This window comes from Heterocephalus glaber, unplaced genomic scaffold, assembly GCF_053883595.1.
Source record: "Heterocephalus glaber isolate CG9 unplaced genomic scaffold, H.glaber_assembly_v1.0 deba00001673, whole genome shotgun sequence".
Taxonomy (NCBI): domain Eukaryota; kingdom Metazoa; phylum Chordata; class Mammalia; order Rodentia; family Bathyergidae; genus Heterocephalus; species Heterocephalus glaber.
This window is the reverse complement of record NW_028258410.1, coordinates 1151369-1167373: the sequence shown is the minus strand read 5'-3', so window position 1 is coordinate 1167373 and position 16005 is coordinate 1151369. Positions and strand designations below refer to the sequence as shown.

General features: G+C 36.3%; 1 pseudogene; it reads right to left on the bottom strand.

The window, feature by feature from the left end:
* Positions 1-2739: 2739 nt before the first annotated feature.
* On the bottom strand, positions 2740-8034 carry LOC101715525 (olfactory receptor-like protein OLF1; annotated as a pseudogene).
* Positions 8035-16005: the final 7971 nt, after the last annotated feature.

The following is a 16005-nucleotide window of genomic DNA, read 5'->3' as shown; positions in this document are numbered from 1 at the left end:
CACACTGACAGGATTTCTCACCAGTGTGAGTTTTTTCATGTACATGAAGAGCATAAATGTGACTGAGAGCTTTACTACATTGTTGCACACACAGGTTTTATCTCCAGTGTGAATTTTTTCATGTTTTTTTAGGTAACTTGAATATCTGAAGGCTTTCTCACATTGCTTACATTCGTGTGGTTTCTCCACAGTGTATGTTTTTTCAAACTTCTGAAAGGAATGGGGAAGGGGAAAGAGTTCTTCATGTTGCTTGTGTTTACATGGATTCTCTACTTTTTCTTGATTCTCTTTGTGAGACCTGAAGGGGACATTTTGGGATGAACACCCAGTGAGGACTTCCAGACATACATGGTTTCCACATGGACATACTCCAGTTTCCTTATTTAAAGTCTGATATGGAGAATGAAGCTTCAGAGATCTGAAGATTTTTCCACACTGCCTTATTTTTTATATAAACTTCCACAATCTGACTTTTACAAAGACCAAGTTTCTGAAAGTTTCCTGAATCACAGCTCTGTAGAGATGCTTCTGGGAAAGATCCAGAAAAGCCCACTCCTCTTGGGTGAAGTTCACAGCCACATCCTCAAAGGGCGCTGACTCCACTTTCTTTGAAAGGTCTCCTGGGCTTCCCATGGCATGCCTGGGGAGCAAACACAATAGTGTGAGTCTGAATCAGAAAGCTGAAGAAACTGGAGACCAATATCCAATGGCAGTGTTGATGATTCATTATCTTCCAAGACAGGAACACTTCCTTCTTTTCTCTTCACTTCCATTCATGTTAGAAGCCTATTGGTTGGTGCCCCCCCCCACATCTGGGGTGGGTCTTTTCCCTCAGTTTATTGGCTGACACATCAATAATCTACAGCACACCCAGAATTTTTAATCCACTAAGTGGTTCTTGAGTTGACATGTCACAGTTAATGAGTAAGGTTGATATTATCTACAGTAAATGCTTGTGCATGATATGGAATTTAAAGACAGGAAGAACTATGTTTATATACATTGCATCTCACCTATCATGGATTCTCTTTAACCTTAGTTCACTAAATCTGTTATTATTTTTAGGGTGTTTTCTTGGCTCCTGTAGCTTTGAGTGAAACTGACCTCTTTCTAACAAAGGAAGAATAAAACTTGCAAGAGAAACACTGATGGTCAGAAACCTCAAGAAAGAATTTTTAGGGGAATTTAAGACTGGTGCAAAAAATCATTTTGGCTGCATCTTCAGAGATAGTATGGTTTTAAGTATACATTTTCACTGATATTTCCACTTCAAAGGCTTAAGTAGTTACTATCATGGAATAATAAGTACATATAGCAAAGAAACTTGGTTTCTGAAATACATTTACTAAGACACACACCCTCCAATTTCAGTCTTCTAATACACATTCTCTGTAGAGGGTTCCACTGTGGCACTGGGTTGATAGCCCCTGAAGGACACAGGGAGAACCCTGTGAGACCTTAAGAATATAGTCTCTTTATAGAACACCACAGAGGGAAATTCGACACTTTGGGCAATATTTTAATATATTAAAAATAACAGGTAGAGGGGAAAATTACAATTATTTTTCACTATAGCTAACCAATATTGCTCAATCTATAAAGAAAATATTTCCAAATCACAAATTGGTATACATTAGGTGTGAAAGACTATTGAACATTTACTAAACTGCATTTTTAAATAGTATTTGGTTTTAAAATTACTTGTATAATATTCTTACCTGTCACCATCTTGTGTATAATAGGCCCATTGATTAATGTGCAATATTCTATACACATATAATACTATGCATCTAAAAGTTTAAACATTTAGACACTATTCTCAACACCTAGCTGCATTAATCTTATCAATTCAACATTGATGATGTAGGTACAACATTCTCTCTCCTTTTACAGACATTTTAACTAAGGTACAGAAAAGTTAAATAACATTTTCAGTACATCATTTAATTTCCTGATAAAGCCATTGAATAGGAAGAAAGGCAATTGAGATTCTTCACTGGTCCCTAAATCCAATCTTGTGTCATAGTTACATTCTCATCACTGAGACATAATATCTGACTCCCACAGCTTAAAGGAGGAGAGGTTTATTTTTCCTCACAGTTTGTAGAGTTTTCAGTCCACAGTTGTCTGGCTCCAAGGAAGGGTGTCATGGCAGAGGGGAAACAGCTCATAGCAGGGTAGCAGGAAGTAGAAGGGGATCAAGGGAGGAGGAGGGAAATTCACCCTTCAAGGCCACCCATCCAGTGATTCCTCTCTTTGACCAGAATTCAGGTCCTAAATCACATTTATCTGTGAACACCTGAGTGGACTAGTCCACTGATGAGTATTACATCCTGTAAGACTCAATCACCTTCCAAAAACCCCACTTTGAGAGCATGAAGCTTTTGTGGGGATCTATCTATAAACCATAACAACTTGTGAGTCAGATATTTTATACACATATTCATAAATATTTTTCTGAGGTATGTACTATATCCTTTTACATCATATATGCATTTTAACATATATCACCAGCTAGTAAGAAAACAAATGTTGAGTGACAGCTACTAGTTATCTATTATTTTGAGCTTTTCAATATTTACTTATAATTTGGGACTATGAAATGAATTTTACTGTGTTAAAAAGAAAAACAAATATTTAACACAACTTTAGTGTGAGTAATTGTGTGTCCACCAGTAAAGTCATTGCAAACTCACCATTCGGGGAATTAGATAAATCATGAAATATTAGTATTTCTCATCAAGAATCTATTTTCCATCTTAGAGCCTTCTTAGCTATATCTTTTACATCTTTATTTCTCAAACTATAAATCCATGGGTTCAGCACTAGAATGATAATGAGGTAGAACTCTGAGACAACTTTGTCAGTGTTGGGAGAATACAGGGAACTTGGCCTTGAGGAAATGGAGAGAAGTGTCCCCTGATAGATGGCCACAGAGGTCAGGTGAGAGGCACATGTGGAGAAGGTTTTCTTCCTTCCACCAGCAAAGCAAATCTTTAAGACTGAGAAAAGAATGAAAAAGTAGGAGATGATTATGACTAAGAAACATAGTTTCCACAAAGCTGCCATAGGTGGAGAGTAGCCACTCATTAATTGATGTGTCAGCGCAGGAGATTTTAAGCAGGGGAGAGAAGTCACAGAATTTCAGAATAAAAGCAAAAGACATATGGACCAGGGAACTCATGTTGCCTCCAATGTATGACAAAACAATCATCCATATACTGATGCCCTGGGACATGACTACTGGGTAGGGCAGAGGGTTACAGATGACCACATAGCTATCATAGGCCATGGAAGCCAGGATGAAGGATTTGGTGTCTGCAAAAGTACAGAAAAAGTAAAACTGCAGGGCACACCTGTAGTAGGAGATGGATTTGTTCTCTGACAAGAAATTGACCATCATTTGGGGACAATGACCAAGGAGTAACACAGGTCTATGAAGGACAGGTTGCGGAGGAAAAATATATGGGGGTTTGAAGGTGTAAGCCACCCTGATTAAAAGCATCAGTCCAGTGTTGCCTAGTAAAATCATACCATACAGCACCAGAAATGAGAGAAAAAAGATGATCTGTAGTTCAGGGCATGTTGGGAAACTCAAGAGAATAAACTCAGTGATTAGCAAGTAGTTTCCCAGTGCAAGTTCCAATTTCTGAGTGGCTTCCCTTTGTCAGAGAACCTGACTTGCCAACATGTTATGTAGATGAAAAGAGGAGATAAGTAGATATGCAGCCATTTTCTTGTTTTTTGAAACCATGTGAAAACACAACAAATACAGTCACCACATCCAAGTGCTTTCAAGTATAAGCTTTCAGAGATGTAACCTGTCAGAAATAGTGGCTGTAAGATTTTACAACTCTTACAGCTACTTGATAGATTCTGATCAATGACTGCTTTGCCCCTGGGCAGTTGGTTCTCTCTGTTTGGGGCAGTGTTTGATTCTGCTTCTTTTCAAACACTGAGCATGAAACAATAAATGCCTGAGAGAGATGAAGTAAGTAATCAATGAAGGAACAGATAGATAATGGTATAAAGTATAATGTGTATATTGGTTAAAATATATTTACGGAGTGTGTTTTGCAATGAGAATTTTAGAACAATTTGCTTCTTCTGCCCAAGGTTTAATATATAATAGTTTGAAATATCTGTTGACAGTGGATGGGGTGGTTTAATTGAGAATAAGATAGATAGTACTTATAATTTAAAAATATAAAAGAGAACCATTATTACTGAAATAAAACAAATGTCAGTAAATATAAGGTCTTTGAATATTTTTGGTAGAAGAGTTTAGGAAAATGCTTTAAATCCTGTCCACATATTAAGCCAAATTGACAAATTGGCAATTTGTTTCCATGTCCTTATCACTCGCTTGTAGGAAATATTCATCAAACATTAATTGGCTAGCCAAATAAACTATGTGCACCATGGTTATAAAATCACTTGAAATTAAATTATATGACATCCTCAGGAATGAAATGTGTGAGCAATGTAAACTAGCTTTCATCTATTTCTATAGTAGTAGCATAAAAATTGTTGAGACTGAAAAATACATCAATCAGTTTCTGGACTCAGAACATTTTCAAAAATAGAATTTGAAGTGTACTTGAAGAACTTGAATTAACTTGATTTAGAAATAGTAGGAATTTAAATCTGACCTTGAGAAAAAGGACTTGCAAATATATCAGAGAAGTAAATGTGAAAAACATGCAGTAACTATGTTATGTTGCCTCAATTGGCTAGAAAAGAATGAAAATATTTCTGGATTGGGACTTCCTATAATAAATATCATGATAGTCACAGTGCTAAAGATTTTTCTTGTCTCATTTAATCACTAAAATTACCCTATATCATAGGCACATTGAAGATCAGAAGGACAATAATCAGAATTGAACCACTTCCTCAGGGAAGTTACATTATTGCCTTCCATGGGAATGGAGTAATGTAGTCCAGTATAGTACTTATTCTTATTTTGACAGTTCTCAAAATAAAGAAGATAGTTAGCAATTAAAAGATATTGCATTAAAGTTAGTACAGATTTGTTTACAGTCTATCTTGGCCATATGTGGGCTGTGTGACTTTGTGTAATTTAATATAAATTGTTTTAACCTATACTCTAATAAAGAGGACAAATGCCTTGCAGTGTTTCTGAATGTTTTAAATTAGGAAAATTATCTATCTATCCATCTATGTGTATATCTCTTTGTCCTTCCCAGTGTCATTCCAGGAAGATAATAACATACAACAGGTAAATACCAGTGCTTCCCTCTTATGACTAGAGACCTCTGTCCAGATTTATATTAACAATGTGTATTTCTTATATAATGCATGCTGTACACAATATGATATTCTAAGTACTTTACTTATAACTTAACTGTCACAAAACATCTAACAAAATTATGATGGAATTACTATTATTGTCAAGTTTTATGTTTAGAAAAACTAAAAAAATGGAAATTTGAGATTTATAATATAGCCAGGCATGGTGACACATTCCTACAATCTCAGTCCTCAGTAGGCTGAGGCAGAAGGATCACCATGACTTCAAGGACAGCCTCTGCTACCTAGTGAGTTCAAGATCAGCCTGAAATACACAGTGAGACACTGTCTCAGGGAGAGAGAGAAAGAGAGAGAGAGGGAGGTGGGGGAAAGAAAGAAAGAGAGAGAATATGATGGAGGCAGGGGGTGGAGTACAAGATGCTGACTTTAAATCTCTAAAACTCCAAACTATAAACTACATCTCATATTGGATGAAAACACTGATCCTTTCAATGATATCCCAAGGACATTCCCCTAATAGTTTGCAAGTGTTATTCAAATTCAAGTGCTTCTTGGGCAAAAGCCATGAAAATGACATCAAGGTGTTGGGAATTGTAATATGATGATCCCTTCTGATATTCTATGAATTCTACTTAGAGGTGTGATGAAAGTTAATTAAGAGGCCAAGGATAGAGTTAGGAAAGACTGAATCTTGGATTTTTGTTTTAAAAAGGAATTGAAAAATGTTCTAATCAAAATGCTGTGCTTTACTATACTTTTCCCAAACATATTAAAAAACAAGCTTAGGTTATAAAATAAATTGACACAAATTATAAGTAAACACTCACAAGTGTTTTGTTATCTTGACCAGAAGGTACATTTAAAAGAAAATGTATTAGATCCCTATAGAAACTAGGCCAGATTGAGTGACCAGATGGTCACTTCTTGGCATTGTCACTGTGTGATGAAGATGCTCTCCCACCACTCTGGACACATCCCTGGATCTCACAGATCCTCATCTCCCTCGGGCAGGTGAGACAGGAACTCTGCCACTGCACTGCCCTTGACTGCAAAGGGGCAATCATGCAAGCCAGACCAATAAACAGAACCAAATTACAAAGGAAGGAACTGTTTCCAACAGACTCTAGATGAACAATCTCACCAGAAGAACCAAGGGCTTTTATGTGCATTCTCGTGTCATTGGGGACCTAATCATGGAGAGATTACAAACATGTTCTTTTCCTAGAAACATCTGGGGAATGCTTGTAATTGTAATTTTTTTTTTCTAAAAACACACTGGTAATTGAACACAAATAATGTCAGAGTTAACTTGAAAAATATTTACTCCCAGGAATATTGAGGTTTTTTAAAATAGCATTTACCATCTAAGTTTAATGTTTAAAAATACAACTTCTACACTTTATAGTACTTTATTACAGTTTATTACCAGTACTGTAAGTAGACAAAATATCTTTTATTTGTACGATAAAGTGAGACAAGTAGAGCCATTGCTAAAACATGGGAGAAACAGACACTTCCTGAGAGGAGAGAAGGGATATATATATATATATATATATATATATATATATATATATATATCTATCCCACCTAATTCCACAGCACATCAAGATCCCTGCAAGGTCATCACATTCAGTAAATACATTTTCCACACCAACCAAAACATCTGATATCCATTGCATATGATAATTTCATTAAAGTAAATATACTTAAAACCTAGTTGTAATAATTAATACTCTGGCAATTACATAATAGGCTTTAATTTTGGACAACATAAGAGGGTTTTTCTTACTCATGCTTATGTCTGAAGTGTATTAATGGGAATCTTGTTAAAGCTCATGTCCAACACAATCATCTACTTCTGAACCAAGACTGAAAAGTGATCAGCCAACCTCACTGTAACTAATTCTATGGGCAAGACATTCAGTGGAATTCAATATATAACTGCTGTTAAAAACAGTCTCCAGGGCAGGAGATTTAGCTCAGTGGTTCCTGTGCCTGCCTCATAAGCACAAGGTCCTGAGTTTTGATCCTCAGTACCAAAAAACAGAAAATGAAAAACAGTCTTCATTATTGGGAGAACAAATCTGAGTTCATATCTCCTCTTTTTTTATAGCTTGGTGCTCTCTCCTCTGACCTGGTTTTTATGGTATTCTCTTAAAAGTTGAGAGAACAATCTGAGATTTATTGTTAAGTCCATACTCTGATTATACTAAGGGAGTCTACACTGCTTCACATAGATGAACTCAACAACAGAGACTAGCATTAGTGCACATGAAGAAAATGTAACCCATATGGAGGTGAGGTGAAGGCTTTCAGATCTCCCTGCATATATTCTCTACCAGTATGGATGCAAGGTGGAATATGACTTGTGCAGGGTGAGAGCCAGAATATGAACTTATTCAGAGTTTGGGGAATTAAATACTATTGGAAAGTCAAGAGCAGAGATATGAGGGACCTCAAACAAATGTTATTTCAAAAATTCCAATTTTGGCATGCAATAGACATAAACAATACAGCATAATGCAAAAGCAAAATGGAATTTCCTATGTGTCTAGTACTAAGGGTTAAAAAGATGTGGAAAGAATAAGAACCAAGATACATCATGTAAAGGTACAAGATCTCAATGATGAATGTAACTGTAATGTACACATAAAATGTACCAATAAACTAAATGAAAAAAAAAAGATCTGCTATGGATTTGCATTCTCACAATGCAAGTAAAACATACCTTGGAGGGAAATGTTGCTCAGCCCTGGCCATCCTTAACTACACTTTCTGAGAGTGCTCGCTGACCTAGGCACATGAAACAGCTAAGATTATAGGTCTGGCTCTTTCAAGTAGGCTTCAGTATGGTCAAAATAATATGCACATGGTTTGGCAATGGCAAATGGTTAGATGTCCACAGCTGGAGAAGGTAAGATCTCCAAACATGGGAATTCGCTGCAGCAATAGTCATCATATTCTAGCATTACTTGTGGTGGAAGATTGAACATATAAGCCACAACCTCTGAAAATATGAGCAGACATCCTTACATTGATCTCTTTCTGAAGAGGAAAAGTGAACCCAGTTTCATAAGTGAAAACCCTGATGGCCATATCATGGAATCAGAGGGAACTGAAGGAATACTACATCTTGCAAAAACCTTAAGAAATACTAAGCCCTAACATGTTTCTGGTTGGATTAAGTTTATCGGTCTTAATTTAACCCCAGGATGGATTGAAAGCTCCTTTGTGAGAGAAATGATCTACTACATTTTTAGACACCAGGCAGGATGTAATAGATATAAATTACTAAATAAGAGAAAGTGACTGTAGACAATAAACAAAAGAAAAAACACTAAAGGCATATGCACATATCAATCTACAAATTGGAATTTGTCTTTAGAAATTTTTTTTTAAATTTTCACTAGTTTTTGAAACAAGGTTTTGCTAAGATGCCCTGCCTGGCTTTGAAATAAAGATCCTCCACTTTCAGCTTCCTGGGTAGCTGGAATTACAGCCATGTGCCACCATACACCTGGCTTGCATGCAATAATTTCAAAATAACTATAATAATACCATTAAGAAAAAAAATTTAAAATTAGTTGGATAATGACAAAAACATAGAGGCATTCACAAAAGAATGAGAAGGCAAATAAAAGGTTCAACGGGAAAACAGAGCATCTACAATGAGTTACTTATTAAATGAAGTCCATAGTACATTGACCTCTAGAGCAGGAAATCAGGTGGAAAGGGAGGGGCGCGAGGGTGCTTATACTAAGGAACTTCCAAGTAATGTGGTATAGAAAGTCATCAGAAAAAAATGCTGCCAACGAGATTCCTAAAACACCCACAATGCACCAGCCTTAAGGATTTGGTCTTTCCAGTGAGCACTCTTGGACATGGACTGCTTGGCAGAGACTATGAAGCCCTCTTTACGCCAGAGGCCACAGCGAGCTTCCGAGCAAACACTAGAGGGCACCAGAGACAAGCAGATAATCACAGGCTAAGCAGGTCCAGATCCTGAAGAATCCTCCCCCTCTCCCCTCTGCTGTTTAGAACTTTCAGTAATGAATCTCTCATTAGGCTGGACAGTAACCAGCTTCTAATGTTGTATGCCTTTCTTACATTTGTCTATTTTCATCTAGGAAACACTTCTTTCACTCTAATATTACTCAAGTTTAGCATCATTCACATTACCCATAAACTCAGAGGCTCCCATTCCAATACACACCAGAGTTACATGAAGTCCTTACTACTTCCTCACCCTTGGTGTAACTATTCCTATAGAATGAAATCACTTTCTGATGCACCAAATAAAATAAAAGGGAATTAAAATTTAACTCATTTTCTAGACAACTATCATATAACTCAGACCTGGGGAAAAACTCAAAGCAAAAGAAATCCCTAGGTTACATGGACTTAGCAACTATGGGAAGGGAGAGGAAGGCTCTTACTTTGGAAACATGAACGCTATGATATTCAGGTGAATTTCATTATTGAAAAGAAATGAATGGTCTGGGGATGTACCTCAGGTGTCAAATGGGTGTCTGGCATGTACAAGGGCCTGGGTTTGATCCCCAGCACTGAAAAAAAAATTATGAAGGTGTTTAAAAATTATACAAAAGAGTTTCTGGTTTAGTATTTGGATCTTTAAACCACTTCAATCTTAATTTAGTGCATGGTGACAGGTATGGGTCTAATTTTAATCTTTGGCAGGTTGAAATCCAGTTTTTCCAACACCTTTTATTAAATAGGCTATCTTTCCCCCAATGAGGATGGTTGGATCCTTTGTCAAAGATGAGGTGGCTGAGTATGTCTGGAGTTGTTTCTGCATCTTCTAATCTGTTCTTCTTCCTTTCCTATCTTTGTTCATTTTATGTCTTTCTCTTATCTAATTCTTATCTAATTGCTGTGGCTAATGTTTCCAGAACTATATTGAACAGGAGTGCTGATAGTGGGGATCCTTGTTTTGTTCCTGATTTTAACATGAAAGTTTTGAATTTTTGATCATTTAGTATGATATTTGCTGTTGGTTTTTCATAGATAACCTTAATCAGGTTGAAATAAAGACATTCTATTCCAATTTTCTGTAGGGTTTTTATCATGAATGGGTGTTGGATTGTCTTGAAAGCCTTTTCTGCATCTATTGAGATGGTCATATGGTTTTTGTCCTTGACTCTGTTAATATAGTGTATTACATTTATTGATTGGCGATGGTTGAATGATCCTTGTATCCTTGGGATAAATACAACTTTGTCAGGGTGTATGGTCTTCTTAATGACCCTCTGTATTCTGTTTGCCAGTATCTTGTTGAGGGTTTTGGCATCTATGTTCATTAGGGAGATTGGCATGTAGTTCTCTTTTTGGGTTGGGTCGTTCCCTGATTTTGGAATCAAAGTAATACTTGCTTGCAGGAATGAATTTGGAAGCATTGTTTCCCTTTCAATTTCCTTGATAAGTTTGAAGAGTAATGGTGATAGTTCTTTAAATGTCTTGTAGAATTCAGCAGTGAAGTCATCAGCACCTGGGCTTTTCTTTGTTGGTAAATATTTTGTTACATTTTCAATTTCACTCATTGTAATTGGGGTGCTTAGAATTTCTATGTCTTCTTCATTTAACTTTGGCAATTCATATGTATCTAGCAATCCATCCATTTCTTCTGTGTTTTCCACTTTATTGGAGCACAGGTTCTCGAAATAGGTATTGAAGACCCTCTGGATTTGCATTGGATCTGTTGTGACCTCACCTTTTTCATTCTTAAAATAACTAAACTTGCTGGAAGATAAGTTAGGTAGAACTCTTGAAGACACTGGCATAGAAAAAGGCTTCATGAACAGAACCTCAGTAGCATGGGAACTAGCAGAAAGTATCAACAACTGGGATCTCATCTTATTAAAAAGCTTCTGCACTGCAAAAAACCCACCAACAGAGCTAACAGACAACCTACAATGTGGGAAAAATTTTAGTAGCTATACCTCAGACAAAGGAATACTATCTAGAATATATAAAGAATTGAAAAAAATCAGACACCCCAAATTCAAAGACCTAATTCAAAAATAGGCATCTGAAATGAACAGATATTTCTCAGACAAAGAAGGAAAAGCAGCAAATAAATATATGAAAAAATGTTCAACATCATTAGTCATTTGAGAGATGCAAATGAAAACAATACTGAGATTTCACCTAAGCCCAGAAAGAATGACTACTATCAAGAAATCAACCAATAACATATGCTGGCGGGGTTGTTGGGAGAAAGGAGCCCTTCTCCATTGCTGGTGGTAGTGCAGGCTGGTGCAACCACTGTGGAAATCAGTATGGAGATTCCTCAAAGAACTAGGACTAGAGGTCCCATTTAACCCAGCTATTCCCCTACTGGGTATCTTCCCAAAAGAATTAAAAGAATCATACCACAGTGATATATGTGCACCCATGTTTATAGCTGCACAGGTTGTAATAGCTAAAGCTTGGAAGCAGCCCAAGTGGCCATCAATTGGAAACTGTGTAAAGAAGATGTGATTTTTTAATAAAATGGAGTACTAATGAGCCATAAAGAATGGAAAACTAGAGTCATTTATAGCTAAATGTATACATATAGAGGCCATACTCTTAAGTGACATAAATAGGACACAGATGTGTAAATACCAAATAGCTTCACTAGTGTTAGAAACTGATAGTGTAAAGAAGGTTTAGAATGATTAAAATGAATAATTGATATTTGAAATAGGAAAAAAAAAGTTCAAAGATGAAGGGGTGAAGAGAGGGGAAAGTAAAGGAAAGGAGGGAAAGAAAAACTATGAGAAAAGAAAAAAATGAAAATGATGCCTGTGTAAATAGGGAAGAGTGGAGGGGGTGAAGGGTGCACAGATAATGGGGACAAATAAGAACCAAGATACATCATGTACAGGTGCAAACACCCAATGATAAAATTTAAAAGAATTGTATACGTAAAATGTACAAATAAAAGAACTTATAAAAAAGTAGACAACTCTCAGAGCAGAAGAGGCTTCTGGGTTAACATGCTGCAGCTCCTATTGCAGAGTAGGAGGCTTCCAGGCCAACCCACTACAGCTCCCAGTGCAAAGGAGTCATCTGGGTCAACATACTACAGTTCCCAGTGCAGAGGAGTCTTCCAGGTAAATGTGCCACTGCTCCCAGCAAATAGGAGGTGAACTGCACAGGCTCCAGGAGCCCCTCCCCCAATAGAAATGAGAAGACACAGAAATAATACTCAGAACAAGACTGCCAGATCACCTATAGCATCCCCAAAGGGAAATGAGATGGAACACTATGATACTTAACCAGCTGGACTCCCTGAACCACTAACAAAAGAGGATCTGGAAAAAATGAAATCAGAAATAATTTCTCACACAACAGCAGAAATTTTGCCCATAATGCAAGATATGATTAATACATCTAGAGAAGGCACAGAAAAAAATATATAGGACCTGAGGAACATGATGGAATCCAAACATAGGAAAAAAAATGGAATACATAAAACAGATGCAAATAGATTTCCAGGAGATTAAAAATTCCATTGAAACTCTACACAGCAGAATGAGTCAAAGTGAGGACAGAATTTCAGATATAGAAGATAAGATTGCAATTAGTGCCCAGGAAAAGAAAAATTGCTTTAAAATTATAAAGGACCATAAGAAATCAATCCAGCCACTGCTAGATGATGAAAAGAAGAATAACATAAGACAGGTCAGGTCAATGAAGAAAAAGTAGAGAGTGCAGATGACATAAAAAAAAAAAAGCCATTGACAGAAGTGATGGCAGAAAATTTACCAAGTTTGACATACAGATAAGTGAGGCATATGGGAGTCCTTGATCAAAAAAAAAAATGTACACATAGGCATATAATTGTTAAGGTTCCAGAAACCCAACAGTAGAACAAAGTTCCACAAGCACTTAGAGAAAAGAAACAAATCACATACAAAGGAAAGCCCATCAGAATCATAGCAGATTTCTCAACACAGTCCCTCAAGGGAAGAAGAGCTTGGAGTGACATATTTCAAGCCCTAAAGGAAAACAACCTCCAACCCAGATTGATATACCGTGCAATATTATCTTTCAAAACTGGTGATGAAATAAGATACTTTCATGAAAAAGAGTATGTTAGGAACATCATGAATACCAAAAAGGCACTCCAAAAAATTTTAGACAAAAACCCTCAGAAAAGACAATGAGGATCACAACCCCAGGAAGCCCAGCAGAATGAATCCAGTGGGCACGACAAGAAATTAAATGCAAAGTGGGCAAATCCAACAAAAAAAAAAGTCATGACAATAATAAGTCAATACATATCAGTTACAGCAGTAAATGTAAATGGTCTCAATTCACCAGTTGAAAGAAATAGACTGACGGAATGGGTCAAGAAGCATGATCAACCAATATGCTGCACATTGGTTGAAACACACTCAATTCCAAAAGAAACTCATAAACAGAAAGTTAAAGGGCAGAAAGCAATACTCCACATGACACAAACCAAAAAAAAAGCAGGAGGATTTATGTTATTTGCAGATCAAGTGGATTTCAAAACAACACTGATTAAGAGAGATGAAGAAGGATACTACATCCTTGTAAAGGGAAGAATCCAAGAGGAAGAGGTGACAATCATAAATATCTATGCACCAAACACTAGTGCACCCAACTATATAAAACAAATACTAACAGACATGAAAAGTCATATATGCACTAATGCAATTGTAGTGGGGGACCTCAACACCCCACTATCACAAATAGATAGACCAACTAGACAAAAAACAAGCAAAGAAATACTAGAAATCAATCAAATTCTTGAACAAATGAACTTAACAGATATTTGCATAGAGTTCCAACACAGAAAATCAGAATACACATTCTTTTCAACCGCACATGGTTTGTCCTCCAAAATAGACCACATACTCACTCATAGAACATATTTAGGTAAGTGCAAAGGAATTGAAGTTATTCCCTACATATTATCAGACCATAGCGCAATGAAATTGGAGATCAATAGCAAAAGAAACTGCAAAAATTTCATAAACACATGGAAATTGAACAACACATGTCTGAATAACCAATGGGTCACCAATGAAATTAAAGAAGAAATCAGACAGTTTTCAGTTACATGACAATGACAGTACAACTTATCAGAATCTGTGGGATACAATGAAAGCAGTCTTATGAGGGAAATTCATAGCAGTGAATACACACACTAGGAAAACAGAGTGAACAAAATTAAACAACTTGCTGCTGATCCTCAAGCTTCTTGAAAAAGAAGAGCAGGACAAACCCAAAGCTCATACAAAGGAGGAAATTATAAAGATCAGAGCAGAAATCAATGCAATGGAAACTAAGAGAATAATACAAAAAAATCAATGAAGCCAAGAGTTGGTTCTTCAAAAGAATAAAAAAGTAGACAAATTGTTAGCCAACGTTGTCAGAAAAGGGAAAGAAAAGGCCCAAATTCACAGAATTAGGAATGAAAAGGATGTAATTACAATGGACGCAGAAGAAATCCACAGAATCATCAATACCTAGTTTGTGAACCTATATGCCAATAAGATGGAAAACACAGAAGAAATGGACAGATTCCTAGATACATATAAATTATCAAAGTTGAACGAAGAAGACGTAATATTTCTAAACAACCCAATATCAATCAATGAAATTGAAAATATAACAAAAACCTTATCAACTAAGAAAAGTCCGGGTCCTGATGGCTTCACTTCTGAATTCTACAAGACATTTAGAGAGAAACTACTGCCACTACTGTTTAAACTCTTCAATGAAATTGAAAGGGAAGCAATACTCCCAAATTCATTCCTGGAAGCAAGCATCACCTTGATCCCCAAAGCAGAGAAAGACCCAAGTGAAAAAGAGAGTCATAGGCCAATCTCACTAATGAACACTGATGCAAAAGCCCTTAATACGATACTGGCAAATAGAATACAGAAGATCATCAAGAAGATTATGCACCCTGACCAAGTGGGATTTATCCCATGAATGCAGGGATGGTTCAATATATGCAAATCAATCAATGTAATACACTATATCAATAGAGCCAAGGACAAAAATCATATTATTATCTCAATAGATGCAGAAAAAACACTTGACAAAATCCAACACACATTAATGACAAAATCCTAACAAAAAATTGGAATAGAAAGCCTCTACCTCAATCTGACAAAAGCCATCTATGAGAAAGCATCAGCCAATATAATACTAAATGGTCAAAACCTAAAATCTTTCACACTAAAATCAGGAACAACCAAGGATATCCACTATCACCACTCCTGTTCAATATAGTTTGGGAAACATTAGCCATGACAATTACGCTACAGAGAAAGAAATAAAAGGAATAAAGATGGGAAATGAAGAAGTCAAATTTTCATTATTTGCAGATGACATAATACTCTGTATGGGAGACCCCAAAAACTCCACCAAAAGACTTCTAGACCTAATAACCAAATTCAGTAAAGTATCTGGATTCAAGGTCAACACACAAAAATCATTAGCTTTCCTCTACATGAACAATAGACTCACTAAGAGAGAAATAGGGCAAATAATTCCTTTCAAAATAGCATCCAAGAAACTGAAATACCTAGGAATCAAACTAACAAAAGAAATCAAAGACCTCTTCTCTGAAAACTATAGCACTCTGAAAAGAGAGATTGAAGATGATATTGGAAAATGGAAAGACATTCCTTGCTCCTGGGTAGTAAGGATCAACGTTGTGAAAATGACCATTCTTCCAAAACTGCT